Source organism: Phascolarctos cinereus, unplaced genomic scaffold (genome assembly GCF_003287225.1).
Source record: "Phascolarctos cinereus isolate Bilbo 61053 unplaced genomic scaffold, phaCin_HiC Scaffold_726;HRSCAF=1367, whole genome shotgun sequence".
Classification (NCBI taxonomy): domain Eukaryota; kingdom Metazoa; phylum Chordata; class Mammalia; order Diprotodontia; family Phascolarctidae; genus Phascolarctos; species Phascolarctos cinereus.
Genome location: NW_027556098.1, coordinates 3635099 through 3656539, shown reverse-complemented (window position 1 = coordinate 3656539; position 21441 = coordinate 3635099).

Genomic DNA, 21441 nt, shown 5'->3' with positions numbered 1-21441 from the left:
GAAAGATCTCAAGCTCATGCCATATGTTGATATGAATCAGTTGAAGGAACTGAGGCCTTAGCCCAGAGAAGAGAAGATATATGGGAGGGATAAGATACCTGTTTTCAAGCGTTTGCAGGGCTGTCGTGCAAAACAGAGATTAGACTAATTTTGTTTGGTTCCCTAAGAGAGATCTAGGACCATTGTATGGAAAGTTGCAAATAGGCAAATTTAGGCTTAAAATAAGGGAAAATTTCCCATTAGAGCTAACTGAAAGTGGAATGGGTTATCCCAGACAATGAATGCTCAGCTCTCCCTCAGAAGTCTTCAGATAATAGGTCTCAATAATCACTTATGAATATTTTTGTAGAGGGAATTCTTATTCAGGTACAGATCAGATTGACTAACTTCTAAGATCCTTTCCAAGGCTAAGATTCTGTGATTTTATATCAGATAAGGTCTTAGAGGACAGGATATTTGAGTTGGGTTTTAAGCAATAGCAAGGGATTCAGTAGATGAAGAAGAGGAAAGAGGACAGTGCAGACATAGGTGATAAGGTCAGAAAAAACATAAAAGCTATGAATTACAAGGTGTGTGCTGATGACAGAGTAGACTGGTTTGGTGTATTTAAAGAAGGAAAGGGAGCACTAGAATGGAAAGGGCTTTGAATGCCAGGTAAAGGAGTCTGAACTTGGAAGGAAACAGGGAGCCATTGAGGAATGATCTGTCAGAAAGGAATGATGTGACCAGAAATGCATAAAGAATATTAGTTAGGGGGCAGCTAGGTGGCACAATGGATAGAGTCCCAGCCCTGGATTCAGGAAGACCTGACTTCAAATCAGGCCTCAGACACATAACACTTACTAGCCGTGTGACCCTAGGCAACTCACTTACTCCCATTGCCTAACCAAAAAAAAAAAAAAAGGATATTAGTTTGGCAGTGAAGATGAAGAGGTAGAAGAACTGTTGTAATAATCTAAGTGGTTGGTAATAAGGGTCTGAATGTGGCAGTGGTGACAACAGGAATAGATCTGCTAGGTCAGGAGGACCTGATTTCAAATCCCACCTCAGATACTTGCTAGCTGTGTGACCCTGGGCAAGTCACTTTACCCTATTTGCTTCAGTTCCTCATCTATAAAATGAGATGGAGAAGAAAATCGCAAACCATTCCACCTACTTGGCCAAGAAAACCCCAAATGGTGTCATGAAGAGTTGGACATGACTGAAACAACTCAACAATAGGAATATTCAACAATACTCAATAGGAATAGAGAGAAGGAAATAATGGATGTGAGGAGACATTGCCTTACATGAAGTATCTACTTATTTTACCAAAGACCATCAAAAATAGTAAATAGGAAGTAAACTCATTTATCTAAGATGATGCCAAATAGATATCAATGATGTTAGACATACTAGAATATGTCAGACAACACACAGAGTGAATGAGCTACCCATTGGGAGATCGACCAAGAAAAAAACCCCTATCTCACCCAAGGAGAAATGCCTTGAATTTTCTAGGGAGGTAAGCTAGAAACCAGGGAAACATTGGGAAACTGGTTTTCCTATATGTTTATAACTTCCAGTGTCTGTTCTCTTTCTCTTCAGGTTCCTCCCTATAAAGGGTCTGGAAGCATGTGTTTTCTCTCATGAAAAAGGAAGAAATTCTCTCCTCTCCCAAGCTCTCCCACCAACTCTGACCTTCACAAAGACAGGTAGCATCATGTCATTGTTCTCACCACTAATGAGGGGAATCTTATGCAAGTGTTCCAAGCATGAACTGAGAGTTACAATAAATTTTGAGGGAGTAGGGGCTTTAGAGATAATCTAGCCCAATCCCATAATTTTACAGATGAGAAAACTGAAGTTCAGAATAATGAAGTGATTTACCCAATATTATCCAAGCAATAACTGGCAAAACTGAGATTCGAACCCAGGTCCTTTTGCTCCCAATACAGTATTCTCCACACTACACTAATGGTCCTAAAATTAGAGTAACTAGAGTAACTGAGAACTGAAAAAAGAAGTGATATCATGTCTGTAAAGTTCATGGTCATAAAAAAAGAAGTAATTTCAGTTTGTGTGATTCTGTTTATTTTATCATTAAGAAAACAGTCTAACTAATGTGTTTGGCTGGAAACAAATCCATAACTGTACACTGCCAAACTGCAGCATACTTCATTAGAAAAGGTTTCCTGTGGTGCTGCAGGAAGACAGGCACACTAATCCACCATGAGTAGAACTATAACTTGGTCCAACCATTCTGGAAAGCAATTTGGAATTATACTTTAAAAAAAACCAACCCTAAAAATTAGTATGTATATTCTTTGACACAAAGAGCCCAGTGATAGTTACATGACCATAAGAGGTCAAAGGTAGAAATATGCATCATAAATACATCAAATACATGTGTATATGCATATATGTGCACATATATAACAAAATATTATAAACAAACTATACACATCAAACTATTCAAGGCAACAATTTTTTGTGGTAGCAAACAACTACAAAGTCTATCAATTGGTGAAGAGCTAAATAAATTGTGGTGCATGATTGCAATGGAATATTACTGTGCTGTAAGAAAGAATGGATATGAAAAATTTCAAGGAAGTCTGAAAGCCCCTTTCTCTTCTCCTTTCCCCTAGTCTTTGGTGAAGAAGTGACTCCTCACCAAAGCCAATCCCTTAGAGATATCTAATCATATAATCTTGATTCCATCCCCTTCTCTCTTCTTCAGCAAATGATCTCCATCATCATCCCACTGCCTCTAGTTTTCAGTTCCTTTTTCTTATCTACCAGTTCCTTTCCTGCTGCCTGCAAACATCCCCAAGTCTCTCCTACCCTTAAAAAAAATCCCTCACTATATTCTGCAATCTCCATGAGCTGGCATCATCTACCTCTTTATTTCTGAGCCAAACTCCTAGGAAAAAATGTCTACATTCATTGCTGCTACTTCCCCTCTCTCTTACTTTTTAGTCCTTTGAAATCTGGCTTCCAATATTATTCAACTGAAACTTCCCTCTCCAAAGTTATCAATAAATTCTTAACCTCTAAATCTTATGGGTTTGTTTCAGGATTTTTTGAGTCATCATCCTCCTTGGTTTCTGTCACACTTGACATTGCAGACTTCCCTCTTACATTGAATACTATGCTCCTTCTCAGACTCTTTTGCTCAGTCATCATATCTCATACCCTACATAGAGGTGTACTGCAGAGCTCAGTAATGAGCCTTTTTCTCTTTTTTCCTTTATGTTCATTCAATGAGTTACCTCATTATCTCCTATTGACTTACTTAGTGATTCCCAGATCTCTAAATTCAGCTTTTGTCTCTCTCCTGATGGTTTCACACCATCAACTGCCAATTAGACATTTCAAAGTGGATTAAAATTCAACATGTCCAAAACAGAACTCCACGTATTTTTTATCCAATTCATCCCTCTTTCAAATTTCCCTATTTCTGTCAAGAGTTACTCAGTTTTGAAGCATCTCATCTCATCTCTTCATTCTCCTGCACCTCACAAAACAGATCAATTTTCAGGTCTCCTTGATTCCACTTTCACAACCTTTCTTTCAACTGTCTGCCACTCTCTCTACTCATGTAGCCACCACTCTATTTCAATCTTTCACTACTTCTCATCTGTGCTATTGAAATAGCCTTCTAACGGATCTCCTCAATTCAAGTCTTTTGACTCTCCCATCCATCTTCTATATAGCTTCCAAAGTGATTTTCCTAAATTTCAGGTCTTACTCAATAAGCTTAGTGGCTCCCTCTTGCCTCTAAGACCAAATATGAACTCCTTGGTTCATCATTTTAAAACCTTCACTACTTTAACCAATCTTTATAGCTTCATCATAAATTATGATCCTTCATACACTCTGCAATCCAGACAAACTGGACTTTTTATTGTGCTTAATACACAATTGTCTCATTTTTTCATCTTCCCACCAACTACCTAAAATGCATTTCTTCCTCACTTCTAGCTCTTAGAATTTCAAGTTTCCTTGAAAACTCACTATAGCCATTACGTCTAGTTGAAGCCTTTTCTAAGTACCCAGGGGCTAGTATCTACCCCCTCCCATTACCCTGTGCTTAATAAATGCTAATTGATTGATAATTATAACAATAGTAAAGTAACTAGAATGAGTAAAAATATGAATAGCACATCAATGTAAGTGGAAAGAACAACAAAAATTAACCCAAATGCTCTGTAATTATAATGACCAAGCTTGGCCCAGAAAAGAATTATGAAAAATGAACCTTTCTCCTTTCTTCGCAGAGGTGAGGGGTGCTGTGGATGTAAAACAAAGGTATCAAACATGCCGCCCACAGCAGCACTCCCTACTGGGCCTGGACCACATTAAGTTGTAATTGGGAAATACTGAACAAAATAAATAAAAATATAATAAAACATAAATTATGTTAATTTGTGTTTTTCTAAATCAATATACAGTTTAGTGGCCCCCACTTCTGTTTGAGTTTGACACCACTGGTACAGAATGCTCTCCATACTGTCAAATTCAGTAGCAGTGTATAGAGTGTTGGACCTGGAGTCAGGAAGACCTGAGTTCAAATCTGGCCTCAGATGCTTGCTAGCTATGTGACCTGAAGCAAGTCACATAATGGCTTTTTGTCTCAGTTTCTTCATCTGTAAAATGGAGATAATAGCACACATTTCACAGGGTTATTGAAAAGATCAAATGAGATCATATTTGTAAAAAAAAAATGCTTAGCCTACTACCTGGTATATAGTAGTTATTTTTGCTGTTCAGCTGTTTTTCAGTTGTATCCAACTCTCTATGACTCCATTTGGAGTTTTCTTGGCAAAGATACTGAGGTGGTTTGCCATTTCCTTCTCCAGCTCATTTTACAGATGAAGAAACTGAGTCAAGCAGGGTTAAGTGACTTACCCAGGGACACATAGCTATTAAGTGTCTGAGGTCAGATTTTGAACTCAGGAAGACTCATCTTCCTGACTCCAGGCCCAGCACTCTATCCACTGTGGCACCTAGCTGCCCTGGCACATAGCAGGTGCTGTATAAATGCTTATGTCTTTCCCCTCCCCTTATTTTTTGGTTATTTTTTCTGGTCTGCTTTTTTTTTCTCTTTCTTTTTCATTCTTTGTTACAAAGGAAGGCTCTCCAATGAGGCGAGTGAAAGCAATGAGGGATATAGTCAGAAATGAATGTGATATAAAACCAAAATATATTAATAACATTAGAATTTAAAAAAAAACACTAGAAACAAAACAAAGAAATGCCTCCTGTAATCTAAAAGCATCCAAACTTCCATGCAGTAAAGTTATAGAGGGCTGGAAAACAGCAGGAGGATCTAGACTAGCCCAGCATAATATAATCAGAAATATAACGGCTTTTTGTGCCCTGAGACTTAGGTAGACTTCTAATGCTAAAGGGCAAAATGTCAAATAATAATGAGGTCACTAAGTAGCAACTTTCATCACAATTTGGTGGCTGTTTTTTAGAAAAAAGTCTTAGAACTATAGGCTGGATAGCCAAGTTTGAATCTCAGCTCCACTATTTATTAAGTGTGTGGCCTTGGGATTTAATCTCCCTCACTCTCAGTTTCCTCATTTATAAAATATCAACAATATATTCCCCATGTGCCACATGAGGTCACTGTGAGGGAAGCATTTTGTAAATGGTGAATTTTTATATAAGCATGAATTATAATTATTATAATTATTGTATATTATTAGACAAGTAGGTGGCACAGTGGATGGAGATTTGAATTCAAGAATATCAGAGTTCAAATCCAGCCTCAGATACTAGCTGTGTCATCCTGGGCAAGTCACTTAACCTCAATCTGCCTCAGTTTCCTCATCTGAAAAATAGGATTAATAGTGGTACCTTCCTCCTAGGGTTGTTGTGAAGATAAAATGAGATCATATTTGTAAAGGATTTTGAAAACCTTAGAGTGCCATGTAAGTGGCATTATTATTATTATTATTGATATTTTTATTTTTACTATTGTTATTGTTGTATTGAGACCTGGGGTAAATTACCTCTCTGAGCCTTAATTTCTTCACATGTAAAATGATGATAATACATTTGTCCTTATAAGGATCCAAAAAGATAATCTATGTGAAAATACTTTATAAATTTAATTTTACTCTTTAAAGTAAACTATTATTTATTTACTATTATTTTTACATTTTTTTATTCAGCATACACAGTAGTTAATCATTTGAAAGCAGTACCAGTGGCAATATGGTTATCCATCACTGAGGCAAATCAAAACATATCAGAAATCCTTAGGGGAGATTGTTTCCAGGTCCCTTAAAAGAGATTTTTTTTAAAAAATTCTCTTGTGAAGCAATTTTAACTAGCTAATATATTTCCTAACAGTTGCAGATGGCTCATTTTTGAATAAGGTGAGAAATGTCAACTCTGTAAGAGAAAGTATGCTGAAAAAATCGTGCACATGTCTGGAGCTTGGGCACTCCTGCACGGGAGACAGGCAGTTTGGACTCTAATACAAATCATTTAACTTCATGGAATTTAGGATTCATTCTGAAAGTCACCTTAGATATCATCTGGTCCAAACACTTCATTTTACGTCTAAGAAAACTGAGGACAAAAGTAAAGTGACTTCATTCAGCCTATCAATCAATCAACAAGCTTTCACCAAATATTTGCTATATGCACTGTGCTGTACACTGAGGATATAAAGAAAAAAATAGAAACAGTTCCTATCCTCAAAGCGCTTACATTCTAAAGGGGCGACAACATGTAAATATCTAGGCACATATAAAGATATAAGCAAAGTAGCTATGAGGCAAGCGCAGCGAGGTACTTCAGTAGATAGAGCACTAGGCCTGGGGTCAGAAAGACACGTCTTCCAGAGTTCAGATCTCGCTTCAGACACTTACTAGCTGTGTGACCCTGGGCAAGTCACTTAACCCTCTTTGCCTCAGTTTCCTCATCTGTAAAATAAGCTAGAGAAGGAAATGACTAAACCAATCCATTATCATTGCCAAGAAAACCCCAGATGAAACGATTCAACAACAATAAAGGCTACCTTAGAGAAGAAGGCACTAGTAGTTAAAGGACTATTGCAATAATTTCTCTACTTGATATCTCCCCTCTCTAATCCATCTGCTGCCTTTTTAATACGCTCCAGTGGCTCCCTATTGACTAAAGAATCAATTATTATTTCATATTTATCTTATCTTCTTACATTTCTTTTTGTGTAAATTTTAGAATATATGTAATTGTTAGTAGTTATACAGTATATAAATTATCAATGAATAAATATGCACACATTGGGGCTGTGAGCTCAAATTTGTTTTTAAGAAAGGTGTGTGATCAAAAAAAAAAACTGGAGACCACTGTGTTAGACCATCAGACAATATGAGAAAAAAAAACCCTCAGTGGCACCCAGAGTGAGAATTGTTGGCCAAATTCTAATGGTGCTGGCAGGATTGGTCTCATATAGGTGTGGAATATGCCTTCATATTAATGACATATGAGGCATCAGAAATTCCTCTGATCAATAATATTTCTCCTGGTTTTTTTTCACTCATGTCTGAAATGCCATCTTACAATTTCATTCTTTTGGCTGAAAGCTCTTTCCCTTCTTATAAACCTGTATGAGAAATACTTTAAGGTATTAGCAATCATTTACACCTTAGTGTGAATGTATTCATAAAATCTATTTCAAAAAAGCAGGTTCACCCTCGCTATGCCTTATGTCTGGAATGCCCACCTCTTGAAATTCATAGACCTTCATCTCTCTTGAGTTCTGTAACTCATTTCAATTGCTGTTTTGCTACATCATTCATAATATCTCTACTAATCTACCTAGGGTGTCAGTGCCTCTACCCTATGAAATCACTTTGTATATTTTTTTTTATTATCTCATCTGTGTACATGTTATTTCCCTCTAGTAAAATATAAGCTCCTTGAGGGCAGAGACTATTCTCTTTTTGTCTTTGTATACCCAGTGAATTGTTCTTGATACACACTTAATAAATGCTTATTGAAGAAAATGTTAATAAATCAAAAGAGAAAGAGAAATGACACTTTGATCCAGAGATCCTACTGCTGGGCAGATAGCACAAGGATTTCAAGGCCAGGAAGAAATACACTATATATAACAGTATTATATTTATAATATAAAAATATATTACATATAACAATATGTTATATATGGCAAAATATTCTTAATGACTGTCAGTGGTACCACAGAACTCAGAGCTAAGTAGCTGCCCAACAGCTTTGACGTAGCTGAATCAACAGTGACATATTTATGTAATTAAATAGTACTGTGCAATAAAAAAAAATGAATATGGATAAAAGTGAACATGAATAACTTAGAAAAATATCAGAAAACTTATACTGACTGCTACAGAATGAAGTAAGCAGAACCAGGAAAGCATCCATAGGCATTGACTACAACAATGTAAATTGAAAGAACAAAACAAAAAATGTAACCTAATACTGTGTCATTGTAATGACCAAGCGTGGCCTCAGAGAAGAGTTGAAAAAACATATCTTCCTCCCTTCAGTGAAAATTTGAGTGACTGTGGATGTGGAACATTTCATGTACTGGCAGACTCAACAGTGTTGTTATTTGTGCTGAACTGCTTTTTTTTTTTTAATCTTTGTTATACAAGATAGTTTCCTGGAGGGGAAAGGGAAGGCTATATAAAGGAAGGTAATGCAAAATTAAAATATACTTTCATTTAAACAACACTGGATATATGTGGAAGAGTCACAGGAAAGAAGATAGTGGATAATTTTAACCTATTCCACAGGTTTAGATAAGGTTGGCCATATTGGTCATTGAATTCAAGATTTTTGAAGCTATCAGTGAACACAATTTACCCAGTACACACCATTAGGAAAACACTGTGCCTGGAGCTCTGAACTTATAGACAGAGGAAAAAAATGCTTTTTCCCTCTTATCCTATTTCTCCCTTCTTGCTATAGCTGGCCTACCTCCCTCTATTGTACTTACCCTTGATGATACCTTTCATCCGATTCCTTACATGCAAAGTACCATAGGCCATATGCCACAGCCTATTTATATCCACAACGAGACTTTCATTTCTCCTTGAATTGTTGGTAATAACTTTTCTGAGGTCATTGTGTTCTATGATCCACAGCAATAAAATTGTAAAATGGTTTTGCAACAACACATTTTGCAGTCTGAAATCATCAAAAGCACTGGCAATTTGCTGAATACAATCCAGTCTGATTCAATCCTTTTATTGAGTTCCAGATCTAGCTATAGCATTTGTCCTAGATTCCTCAAGACAAGATCATGCAGGATAGCCCAATGCACAGACACACACCTATGGTGTCCCAAAAATCTTAGTGCAGTTTTAAGACTTTTGAGACTGCAGTTGAAACTGCACTGAGACTTTTGGGATGTGTGTGTGTGTGTGTGTGTGTGTGTGTGTGTGTGTGTGTGTACACATTTATGGGGTTGTGTTAAAGCTAGCTTTTACTGGCTGATGAGAGACCAATTGTTACAATTTTCAGCATCAGCAGTTAAACCTTAGAGGTAGTCGGATTCTACAAATCAGAACCTGAGTTATTTTGTTGATTAGCTAGACTTAAGAAAGTGAAGGGGAAATGTTAATAATGTAAATTAAACTTAAAAGTGTGTCTTATGTACATCTTTTTTTTTCAGAATCAGTTTCTACACATTTACTAGCACGCACTTCTACACATATATCTTTATATATGTATATATATGAAAGACGTGCATTTTTCATCCACTTTGCTTTTTAAGTGTGGGTAATTATAGGAGTCTCTTTTGCAACTGGTGATAAATTGAAACGCAAATATGCCTGGCCCTGTTTCAGTAGTCACTGAGTGATTATAACTTTTTGTGTACCATAGTGCTACAAAGGCGAAAATTTTGGCTACCTGAAACAGACAGGCCTTTGTTTTGACTTATATTTGTCATGCTACATCCCACTGGTACAAACTCTAACATAAAACTTCCTGTTACAGAACCAGGCAATTATATAGAGAGTAATTTACATGGTGGGAAAGAGAAGAACATTTAGTAAGTGCCCACTGTATACAAAACACTGTACTAAAGGCTTCACAAAATACCCTCTTATTTGATTGATAAGACCTTCATTTACTAGGTTGTTGCTTTTGTAGTTTGTGGTTGGTTGTTTGTTTTTAGAGTGCCATTCATTGACATTAGCTGCTATAGAAAAGTAAATACCACCACAGTAAAATTAATCACCTTTGGATGTAATTTCATCTTAAATCTACAGAGGCAAAATATCATTTTTTAGGATGGCTTATTTGAGTGATAATTCATTTTAAAATATAACTCTTCCAGTTACATGCTGCAAAAAGGGAGGGGATGTTCAGAGAGGACCAGAGCCTCTAGTGTGAGGGCTTGTCAGCCCATTTCAGGGCTGCTCATCCACCTTTGGTGTCTACCTTTACCCAGCTCTCACCGGTGGCTCTAAGAAGCTGTAGCATGCACAGCAGCCACAAAGAGTAAGACTATCTTGGCAGACAGGCTAACCCAGGTTGAGGCCTCAAACCAATTGGTGAGTTGGGGGATGTCTACCCCAAGCACGTGAAGACATCCCCCAGAGGAATGGGCAGATAAAAACAGTATGATCCAATGGCCATGAAGGCAGCTGGAGTAGGCGCTGTGGAACGCTTAGAGCTTGGTCAAGTATGGAAGACGCCAAGGTCATCCACTACATCCCGGGCCATCACCAGTCATCTTGACTTTTGTCCTGCCACTGGCCTGCAATGACGTTGGAAGAAAAAGTGAGTCTGACAACTTTGTGCAGGTCTGCCTCACTTAAATCCCATTCACAAGCAGGTCAGTACATCACTCTTGTAATGGCGTTGGTCCTCTTCAACAATGAAGGACAAACAACAGTACAAAAGGGGGGAGGAAATTGTTCAAATGACTGGATCATAGGATCATTGACTTAGAGCTAGAAGAGATGTTAGGGCTATTAATCCTCATTTTCTAAAGGAAGAAACTGAGGCACAGAGAGGTTAAATGACTTGTTCAAGGTCACATAGCTAGTATAATTCTGAGGCAAGATTCAAACTCTAGTCTCCTTTGACCCCAAATTGAGCCTTTACCACTAGCCACCACTACACCAACAGGTCATAGTAATGTAATTTATTATATATAAGATGACTTTTAATCATTGATAAGGATGTTGGAATAGGCTGAAACATTAGACAGAAATGGCATTCAATAAAATCTTGAAAAGGGCCAAGAGTGACAGCCATGTCATAACAAAGGAAGTAAGTATGATAGAGAGGGAAACACACTGAATTTGGAGTCAGAGAACCTGGTTTCAAATCCCATCTTCACCTCCATGAACTTCACCCTTCTGGGCGTTAGCTTCCTTATTTGAAAAAGGAATGAATTGGACTACCCTTGCAGGTCTAAATTCTATGATTTTAACAGTTAAAACCATAAAGTTTGTGTACTCTTTGGCAACTAGGTGGCTCAGTGGATAGAGCACCAGGGCTGGTGGCAAGAAGACCTGAGTTCAAATTTGGCCTTAGACACTTATTAGCTTCGTTAACCCAAGCAAGTCACTAATCTTATTCCTACCTCAGTTTTTTCCTCTGTAAAATAGGGACAATAACAGCACCTATCTCCCTGGGTTGTTGTGAGGATGAAATGAGATAATAATTATAAAGTGCTTAGCACAGAGCTTGAGACATTGTATTTTGCTGTTCAATCATTTTCAGTCATGACTGAGTCTTAGTGACCCTATTTGGGGTATTCTTGGCAAAGATACTGAAGCAGTTTGTCATTACTTCTCCAGTCACTTTATGGATAAAGAACTTGAAGCAAATAGGATGAAGCGACTCGCCCAGGGTCACACAGCTAGTAAGTGTCTGAGGCTGGATTTGAACTCAGGAAGATGAGTCTTCCTGACTTCAGGCCCAGCATTCTGTGCACTATGGTGCCACCTAGCAGCCCATTGTACATTGTAAGTGCTATATAAATGTTAGCTGTTTTACTATCATTATTATTATTATTACTATCAATATTATTATTATTATTGTTGTTGTTGTTGTTGTTGTTGTTGTTGTTATTATTATTAGGACAAGAATAGAGGGAAAATGTAGCTAAAATAATCCAGCCAGGAAACCAGATGGCCCAGCTAGGGCACAACTGTGGAAGGTCACAGGAACAGAAGGCAGCCAAGAGCTGATCAGGAACTGGTTGAGGCAGAGAAAAAGCAAAGGGAATAATCCAAGTCAGGCTGGGCCAAAGTCAGGAAAAATTTTTGTTCTCAGTTCAAGTCAGGAGAGCAAGGTTTAAGACAGTCAGAACACAGGCCATATGTCAGACATTGGGGTGGAATACTCTGATCCACTAGGTGGGAGATTAAAGTCTGGTATTTAAGAAAACTTTTTGGAAGACAAATTATTCTAACAGCCACCTCCGACTTTTAATTTTCACAGACTCCAGGTGCATCCAGTTGGTATTGACCTCTCTGTAGAACTATCTGATTGTTAAAGGGATCTTGCCAGGTCTCACTGTCTACTGATCATCTTCAATTCTGCCCAAGAGCTTTTGGTACCCTCATCAAAACAGGATGCCACATCTTTTGGTCTGCCTTCAAACTGTAAAAGGGGTTCTTTGTTACTGGGAGGATTATGTCAAACACAAATAAGCTTTGATGGCCACAAATTTTCTTTTTTCAAAATGCCTTATTTGTGGCTGCTATGACTCTCCTCCCTTAGGTTAGGTGTGTTGATATTTGGGGTTTTCGAAGCGAGACAATTCATCAATGAGTATTTTTTTCTTTCTTTTTTTTTAAGGTAATTGGGGTTAAAGTGACTTGCCCAGGGTCACACAGCTAGTAAGTATCTGAGCCAGATTTGAACTCAGGTCTTCCTGACCTCAGGGCTGGTGTTCTGTTCACTGTGCCATCTAGCTGCCCCAATGAGTATTTTTATTAAGCACCTAATATGCGCCAGGCTCTGTGCTAGGTGTTGGGGATAGAGAGACAAAAGCTAAGCAATCTCAGCCTTCTAGGACCTTATATTCTGTGAGTCGAGAGAGCATGTACACAAGTGTGGGGAGGGGGGCATATGGAAAGAGAGAGAGAGAGAGAGAGAGAATTGTTATTGAGTGATTTATCAGACATGTCTGATTCTTCATGACTCCATTTGGAGTTTTCTTAGCAAAGACACTAGAGGGGTTTGCCATTTTCCTCTCCAGCTCATTTTACAGATGAAAGACTGAGGCAAACATAGTTAAGTGACTTGCCCAGGGTTACAGAGCTAGTAAGTGTCTGAGGCTGGATTTGAACTCATAAAGAAGAGTCTCTTCCTGGTTCCAGGCTCAGCACTCTATACAGTATGCCACCTCACTGCCCCATATTGTGTACATAGATAGAATGATAGAGAGATAGATGAATATATTTATATGTATGTATGTGTGTGTACATACATGTGTGTGTATGTATATATGTGTGTGTGTGTGTGTGTGTGTGTGTGTGTGTGTATAAAATACAGGGTGTCCCAAAAGTCTTAGTGCAGTCTCACAGTATTAAAGCTTATATATGCAAGCCCTGTATATAGCAAATAAATGCAAGCTACATTTTTTCAAGTGGAGGGTACCAGTAGATGCCAAGAAAAATGATAGTGATGCTTATTTCTCCATCTTTTCTCCCTCTGCCAGGAAGAGCCCATTCCAAAGCTTTCTCTGTTATTTAAAGTTTGCCTCCATTTCTACTTAATTAGTACTCAACACCAGCTTAAGATAAAGGTGGAACAAGCACTACAACTCCTGATTTGTATATGTTTCTTTACTGAATGGAGAGTCAGAGAGAAGAGCTATAATAAGCATGATATAAGGAGATAAAGGAACATTGTGAAGATTGTCAGGATCCCATCCCAGCTGAATCCAAGTTTTTCCTTGGCAAAAGCCCAAGCCTTGAGCAAGCAGATTTAAGTGAAGGAAAGAAATGTGGTAAATAAGGAGTGGGAGTGAGTAGCTGCTCTTGGGTACTTAGCTTTGCAGCTCTGGGAAGCTTACTTTCTCATTTTTCACTCCTAGGGGTTAATACAAGCATATATGCTCTTTAGTGAGGGATTTGGTGAAGTGCTGACTATTAGAAGGTCAAGCCTCTGGGGCAGAAGATAGAGTGAATTGGAAAAGAGAGTCACTACTTATATGAAGGTAGGGACATCCAAGAGGGAGTAGCAGGTTTTCCTATTAACCCCTAAATCTCCAAGCCCACATAGTGTTTCATAGAGATGTTGATTGGTCACAAATTCACTCATTTGGAAAAGCATTTGTAACCAGATATGGAAATTGAAATGGATTTGAAAATTTGACTGATTTTTCCCTTATATATTAAAAAGAAAAAATCCTATGGAATCAGAAAAAATAGCATTAAATTACATGTCAATCGGACAGGTCAAGGGGCCCTCTTTTCTTTATTAATATATGATTTCTCCGCCCTGAAACAGAGCCAGGGGATTGTCCTGGAGCCAGTACCCTGATAGTGATGGTCCAACAGGAAAGCTTGGATATAGTGAGCTAATTATGAGATAGAATTGAAGATGAAAAGTTGAGATTTAAGTGAGGGAGTGCTGTATAAAGTCACCAGCCTCACTTTTTCCCCCAGTCCATCTGGGTCCAGTGGCAAGATACAGATCCGAACAACTGGAGATGGAGATAGTGTATAATGAGTGGAGCTCTGGGGTTTGAGTCAGGAAGATTTGAGTTTGAAGCCTACATCGAAGTGAAAAAAAATTGAAAAACATTTGCTAATGGAATCTTCTTCAGATGTTGAACAACTGTGTGATTTCCGGACAAATTAAATTACCTTTCCTCCTCAGTTTGTTCATCTTTAAAATGGAAATAAAAAATAGTACCTGCCTCATAGGACTCTTATGAGGAGCAATTGAAATAATATACATCAAGTGCTTCGCAAACTTTATATAAATTATTATTGTTATATCCAGAAACAGCCTATTCAAGCCAGATGAATGGAGGCAGAGTAGTAACTAACTAGTAAGAAGTGTTGAGGATCAGAAGGGAATTGAATTATGGAGTTTGGGTGCGGGTATAGGCATGCTTAAATGCGTATTTTAAATTGCCAGTGCCTGGAAAGAGTATTCAACTAAGTCAGAAGACCTTAAGTTCTCTGACTGAAGAGTTGTGTCTTGGGCAAATCATGTAACCTCCTTCACCCTCCAATCCCTCTTTAAAATAAAGGGGGTGATCACTACATAATCTCCAAAGTGCCTTCCACTTTTATCATTCTATGGCTCCATACACTTTGGAGATGGATCACATAAAGCTTGGAGATCTAGCAGGTAATAATAATGCACATGCGGGTCCCTCGTCTGATTGAAATGAGCCCTGACCAAACTCCAACCTTTATAAGGAAGCAAAAGCTGAGAGTGCCATTTTATAACACTGACTACTTTCCATAACATTTTCCATTCCTTTATTTCACTTGGTTTTAAAATTATCTGAGGTCAAAGCAAGAAGAATCAGGCTTATACCACATTACTCTTTTTAAAAATACATTTTTATTCGTTTCATTAAATATTTCCCTATTACATTTACACAAATTTTACCACTCATTTTTTTTAATTTGGGGTTCCAAATTCTCTCCCTCCCTTCCATTCCTCCCCCCATCCCTTGAAATTACAAGTAATATGTCAATTATATATGTGAAGTCATGCAAAACACATTTGTATATTAGTCCTGTTGCAAAACAAAACACACACACAAATGCCAAGAAAAATAAAATTTAAAAAGTATACTTCAATATGTACCCAGTGTTCATCAATTCTGTCTCTAAAGTAAGTGGTGACTTTTCATAGACCTCCCTCAATTAAATCCAATTCACTTGCATGTCATGGTATCACCCGCCTGATGGTATCCCCTTGGAGGAAGGCTCTTGTTGACTAGCCAATAATAGGTCCCAGGACAAGCCCTACTTGGTCATTGCTTGGACCCTGATTGGCTCAGAGTGAATGAAAATAGCAATTGTTTCTGTTTGGTCCAAAAAGCCTGAGGGTCTTCCCCTCCCAGACTGATTTTTTTTAACTAGGTAAAGAGCCATTCTCTGCCTCATTTCTTACCTAGCCTTAACCACTGAATGGGTATTGCCCCCTAAATTGAGAACTGTTAAAAACCTTAGCTTAAAAAGGCCAAGGTCTCCCACTGCATCTAGGACCATCTCCAGTTGTTCTGATCTGTATCTTGCCACTGAACCCAGATGGAGAAAAACTGAGGCTGGTGACTTTACACAGCACTCCATCACTTAAATCCAATTCACTTGCAAGTCATGGCATCACCTTCCTGATGTCATTGTCCTCTTTGAGAATGAAGGACAAACAATAACAACAACCTCGAGAGGTGGGTAGCATTTTTCATCACAGGTCCTTTGGAAATGTCTTGGATCATTTTCTTGATCAGAGTAGCTAAGTCCTTCACTATTTATTGATCATTCTTGCAATATTGTTGTTACTATGTACAATGTTCTCCTGGTTCTGCTTACTTCACTTTGCATCAGTTTATATATGTCTTCCCAGTTTTTTCTGAAACCATCCTACTTGTCATTTCTTATAGCACAATAGCATTCCATCACAATCATATACTACAACTTGTTCAGCCATTCACCAATTTATGGGCATCTCTTTAATTTCCAATTCTTTGCCATCACCAAAAGGGCTGCTATAGATATTTTTGTACAAATAGATCTTTTCCCTTTTTTTTTATCTCTTTGGGATACAGATCTAGTAATGGTATTACTGGGTCAAAGGGTACCCACAGTTTGAAAGCCCTTTAAGCATAGCTCCAAATTGTTCTCCAGAATGGTTGGACTAGTTCGCAACTCCACAACAGTGCATTAGTATACCTATTTTTCCACATCCCTTCCAGCATGTGTCATTTTCTTTTTCTGTCATGTTAGCTAATATGATAGGTTCTGTTTAATTCTCCTCTATAGTTCTTCAGAACCTGTCTTAGTAACACTGGCAAAACATTGTTTTACTGGTGTTTTAATTTAAAGAATGATTCAATCCTAGATCACTTCAGTGTGGTACTCCACACTTTTAGATTGGCTTTATGATACAAAAAGGATGGATATGTTAGCTTCAAACAAGGGTGAAAAACAAAGCTCTCCATCCATCTACATTATTCTTTGCAAAGATAAAATCAACTGGTATCAACCTTTCTGACTTAGGCTAAGTAACACCTAGCATAAAATTACTGCTTTTCATTTATAAACAACATTATTTTAAAGCCTTATCAAAATTCCTTAGGGCATAGTACTGACAGGGAGCTCCCAAATATGGAAACTCCCTTTACCAGCATAGGTCCTTCAACCTATCATCTCGAAGAGTTACCTATAGCACTGAGAGGTGACTTGGCCACACTGTGAGGTTAAGTGACTTTGCCAAAGGTCAATCAGCCATATGTGTCATAAGCAGGACTCAAAGCCAAGTCTTCCTGGTTCCAAGGCCACCATGCTGCCTCTTTAAAGAATTTGACATTCCTTCTTTTCTCAGTCTCAAAGAACACAAGATGGTAGGATTTCATTACAGTTGCAACATTTCCAAATCAGTGTAAAAGGTTTCATATTTAAATTCAAGGACAGAAGGAACTCTATGAGGGTGTTTTGACTTGGCATTTCTCCACTACGGTGTAGTATAGTTTGTACTGAAAGTTAAAGATATCAAGAAACAAAATGAGAGCTCCAATTGTAGCTCCTTGAGAGCAGGAATTATTTCATTTTTGCCTTCATAACTTAGTACAGCAAAATACTTTTTGATCAACTTTTATTTGGTTTCAAATCCACAGAATCTATAACAACAAATGCAGATGCTAATAAAAAGAGTAAGACAGGCATCATAGAATGTGACCTTGGTGGACCCAATTAGAATGTGAAGTTCTGCAGGGTAAGAACTGTTTTTGTCTTTCTTTGTAACCCCAGGCATTAGTATAGAATCCGACATGCAGTAAGGACTTAAAAAATGTGTATTGCCTGGGTACCATATGGCAGCTCAATATTGTGGATAGAATGCAGGGCTTGTATTCAGGAGGTCTGAGATTCAGAATCTATCTCACCTAAGATGCTTACTAACTGTGTTACCTTGGACAAGTTCATTTCTCTGAGCATTCTTTCCTCATCTATAAAATGGGGTTAATAACAGCACCTTCCTCAAAAAGGGCTGTTGTGAGAATCAAATGAGATAATATATGCAAATGAGATAATAATTGCTTTATAAAACCTAAAGCACTGATACAAGGTACCATTTCTTCTGAAAGTTGGAAGTTCAAAGGTTTGGGTCAGCATCTAAAGTTTTATATTGTTTTTCTATTGCTGCTATATTAAAGGAAGGTACTGAGCACAAACCTGCCAAAAATATAAAGAATCCAGGACAATGCCTTATGTTTGTATAAGACTTTCTAATTTGCAGTTTGTATAGCTTATGCACACAGTATCTCATTTGACCCTCACAATATTTCTGAGAGGAGAAAGGATTTAGAGTCAGAAGGAGATATTAAATGTCATACAGGCAGCAAGCATTAAAGGTGGAATTCAAACCCAGGTCCTCTGACTTCTCAGTTAAAAGGGTTTTTTTTTTTAGCTGTAGCACTACAAGGAATCAGAGATTTAGACAACAAAGAAACTTCCCCAAGGTAACACAGCTACCCTGGTCTTCTGACTCCTGTCTAGGACTCTTTCCCACTGAACAATTCTATGATCACACTGAAATAATTAATGATAAACATTGAGAAGTCTGCTTTTCCAAATAAATCTCAGAGCAAAGAATTCCTTACATAGAATATAGCTTCACTAAATAAATAACCTCATTAGGTAAACAGCCTTATTAGGAAGGTGGCATACTGGAGATAGTACAGCTCAGAGTCAGAAAGGTCTGTTTGTGTACTTGGTTTTTTTGTCTTTTGTTCCCCAGAAGAAGAAAAAACTAGCAAAAGAAAGCTAATCACTTGGCAAAAATCAATGAGGAGAAAAGAAACCTAGTTAGGAGGCTTGGCGCCAATATTTGCCCAGAGCCTTAATCAGGGTCCCTGAGAGCCTTGGGAATAGAACGTCTGGTAATAGTTATCCTGTGGCATGAAGCTAGCTGCTAGACATGCAATGCTTTGGACATAAAAAGAAGAGATGGCTTCCTACTTGGTAACATTAGCGGGGCAATACAGAAAGGCCCACATGACCAAAAGTTTCTCTCTGATTAGGCTGCCATGATTCCTTGAGTTTCAACCTTTCATCATTTATTCTTTGTGATTTAGTTAGAATAATTTGGTTTTCCTGTATTCAAATACATTACAATATGCACTATTGGGAAGAAGAACCCACATCAACCAGCTCACAGATCCATTTAACAACTGAAGTGCAGCATGGTTTCTTAACCTATTTTTTTGTGTCTTGGACCCTTTTGGAAGTCTGATAAAATCTACAGAGCTTGTAACTTGTAATAATAACATTTTTTGTCTATATTCCTACTTTCACAATTTAAGGAAACATTAACTTTCAGTTAGAGGACAGTGAAAATAAAAATGCAATTTTCCTTCCAAATTAATGTACCCCTCTAAAATTTATCTATGGAGCCTGGGGTCTGTGAACCCCAGGTTAAAACCACCTGGATAGACAGACTTCCTTCTCAGACCACACAACATGATTCAATACCCCCCACTAAAGGCTAAAGGATAGCTCCAAACCGTATGGAGAATTTAAATAAAGCTAACTTCCATTGGTTGACAGAATTATTAGGATATGCCCAAATCTTACTGTTGCTTGGAATGTCTGGTAAAATTCACGAGGAAAAGGAATGCTCAAAAAGATTCAAGCAGAAATAGAAACTACCGTGATTTTGAGAACAAATTAAGCTTCTGAGTATATTATGAAGGATAACTTCTAACTTGGGACTGTGGAAAAGACTAAAACTTAATGATATAGAGAGACAAGAGGGTTTTGCATGGGCCAGAACAGAGTGCAAAAAGCATATGTTTGTTGCTAACACCTATCTGTCCATGATAAAGGCAGAAATGTTCATTAGGTGGCTCACACAGGCAGTTAGGTAAGTCAGGAGATAGAGACTCTATCTTCAAATAGAAGTTTTCTCAGTGCTCTGAAAATTTACATTCCTTGGATTTGTGACCTTAATATTCAAGCAAGTTATTTTTTATAAAGCAAAATCTATTTAAATGGAAAGTTTTGGATTTAGAAGTTTTTGTCTTGTTTTGTTTTAGCTTCCATGAGTATTCAACACCATGAGATTAACAGCTTAGAAAGACAACCTGTGATTTTTCGGTTGCACCTGATGATATACAGAAAGTAGCCTGATGAATGTGGAAAAATTGGGACACTAATTCATTGTTCGTGGAATTGCAAACTGATACAACTATTTTGGAGATCAATCTGGAATTATGCCCAAAGAGTTATTAAACTACCTATACCCTTTGATCCAGCAATACCACTACTTGGTCTATTTCCAAAGATGATTAGAGGGAAAAGGAAAAGAACCTATATGTTCTAAAATGTTTATAGCAGCTCTCTTTTTGGTGGCAAAGAACTGGAAATTGCAAGGATGCCCATCAATTGGGCAATGGCTGAACAAGTTGCTATATATGCTTGTAATGTAATTGTAGAACAAAATCATGGAATCCTTCAACTTTGAGTTAGAAGGGCCCTTAGAGGACATCTAGTGCAGCCCCTTTGTTTTACAGATAAGGAAGCTAAAGCCTAAAGATAGGGAGTGATAGATACATACTAGGTATCACAACACATTCTAGGTATCAGAGACAGAATTCAAACTCAGTTCATCTGACTCCAAATCCACTAGATCTCACTGTTTCTAAATCTAATCTGTAAACTATAGGGGAGGTTTTCTCACTGACAGCTTGTGACAGGGCTGATATATTGGCATTTAACATCTTGGTTTGGATCCTGGTGCTCCTATGGGTTCTTCAAGCTGCCTTTAGTGCCAAGATCAAGCCCCTCCTCTTGCTGACTAAATTGTGGAATCCTAAGGGGTTGCTATGTTAGGTTCGTAGAGGGCTTCAGGGTTTAGATCTCCCAGAGGAGAATAACCTTTCCCAGATTGGGACAGGTTACAGTCCCAGTCCTGAGCTGGGAAAGATTATTCTCCTCTGTGTAGTTCCCAGAGCTGTCCTGTATCCTCATTTAAGGTCAAGCACAGATGCTTATGAGCAATAATATTACATCAGTCAGATACAGAATGAAAAGGACATGATTAGAAAGGGGTTCTTCTGTGTATGTGTGTGTGTGTGTGTGTGTTGTGTGTGTCTCTGTCTCTCTCTCCCCACTCCCAGACCCTCTCTCTCAGAAATCCTTAAAACTTCTGCTGTTGGGGAAAAACCCCGCCATCCAGTCTTGATTTCAGATTAGCTTCTTTTCTCCCTTTCAATGGGAAGAAATGCAAATCCTGAGTTTTTGTTTTGGGTTTTTTTTTTGT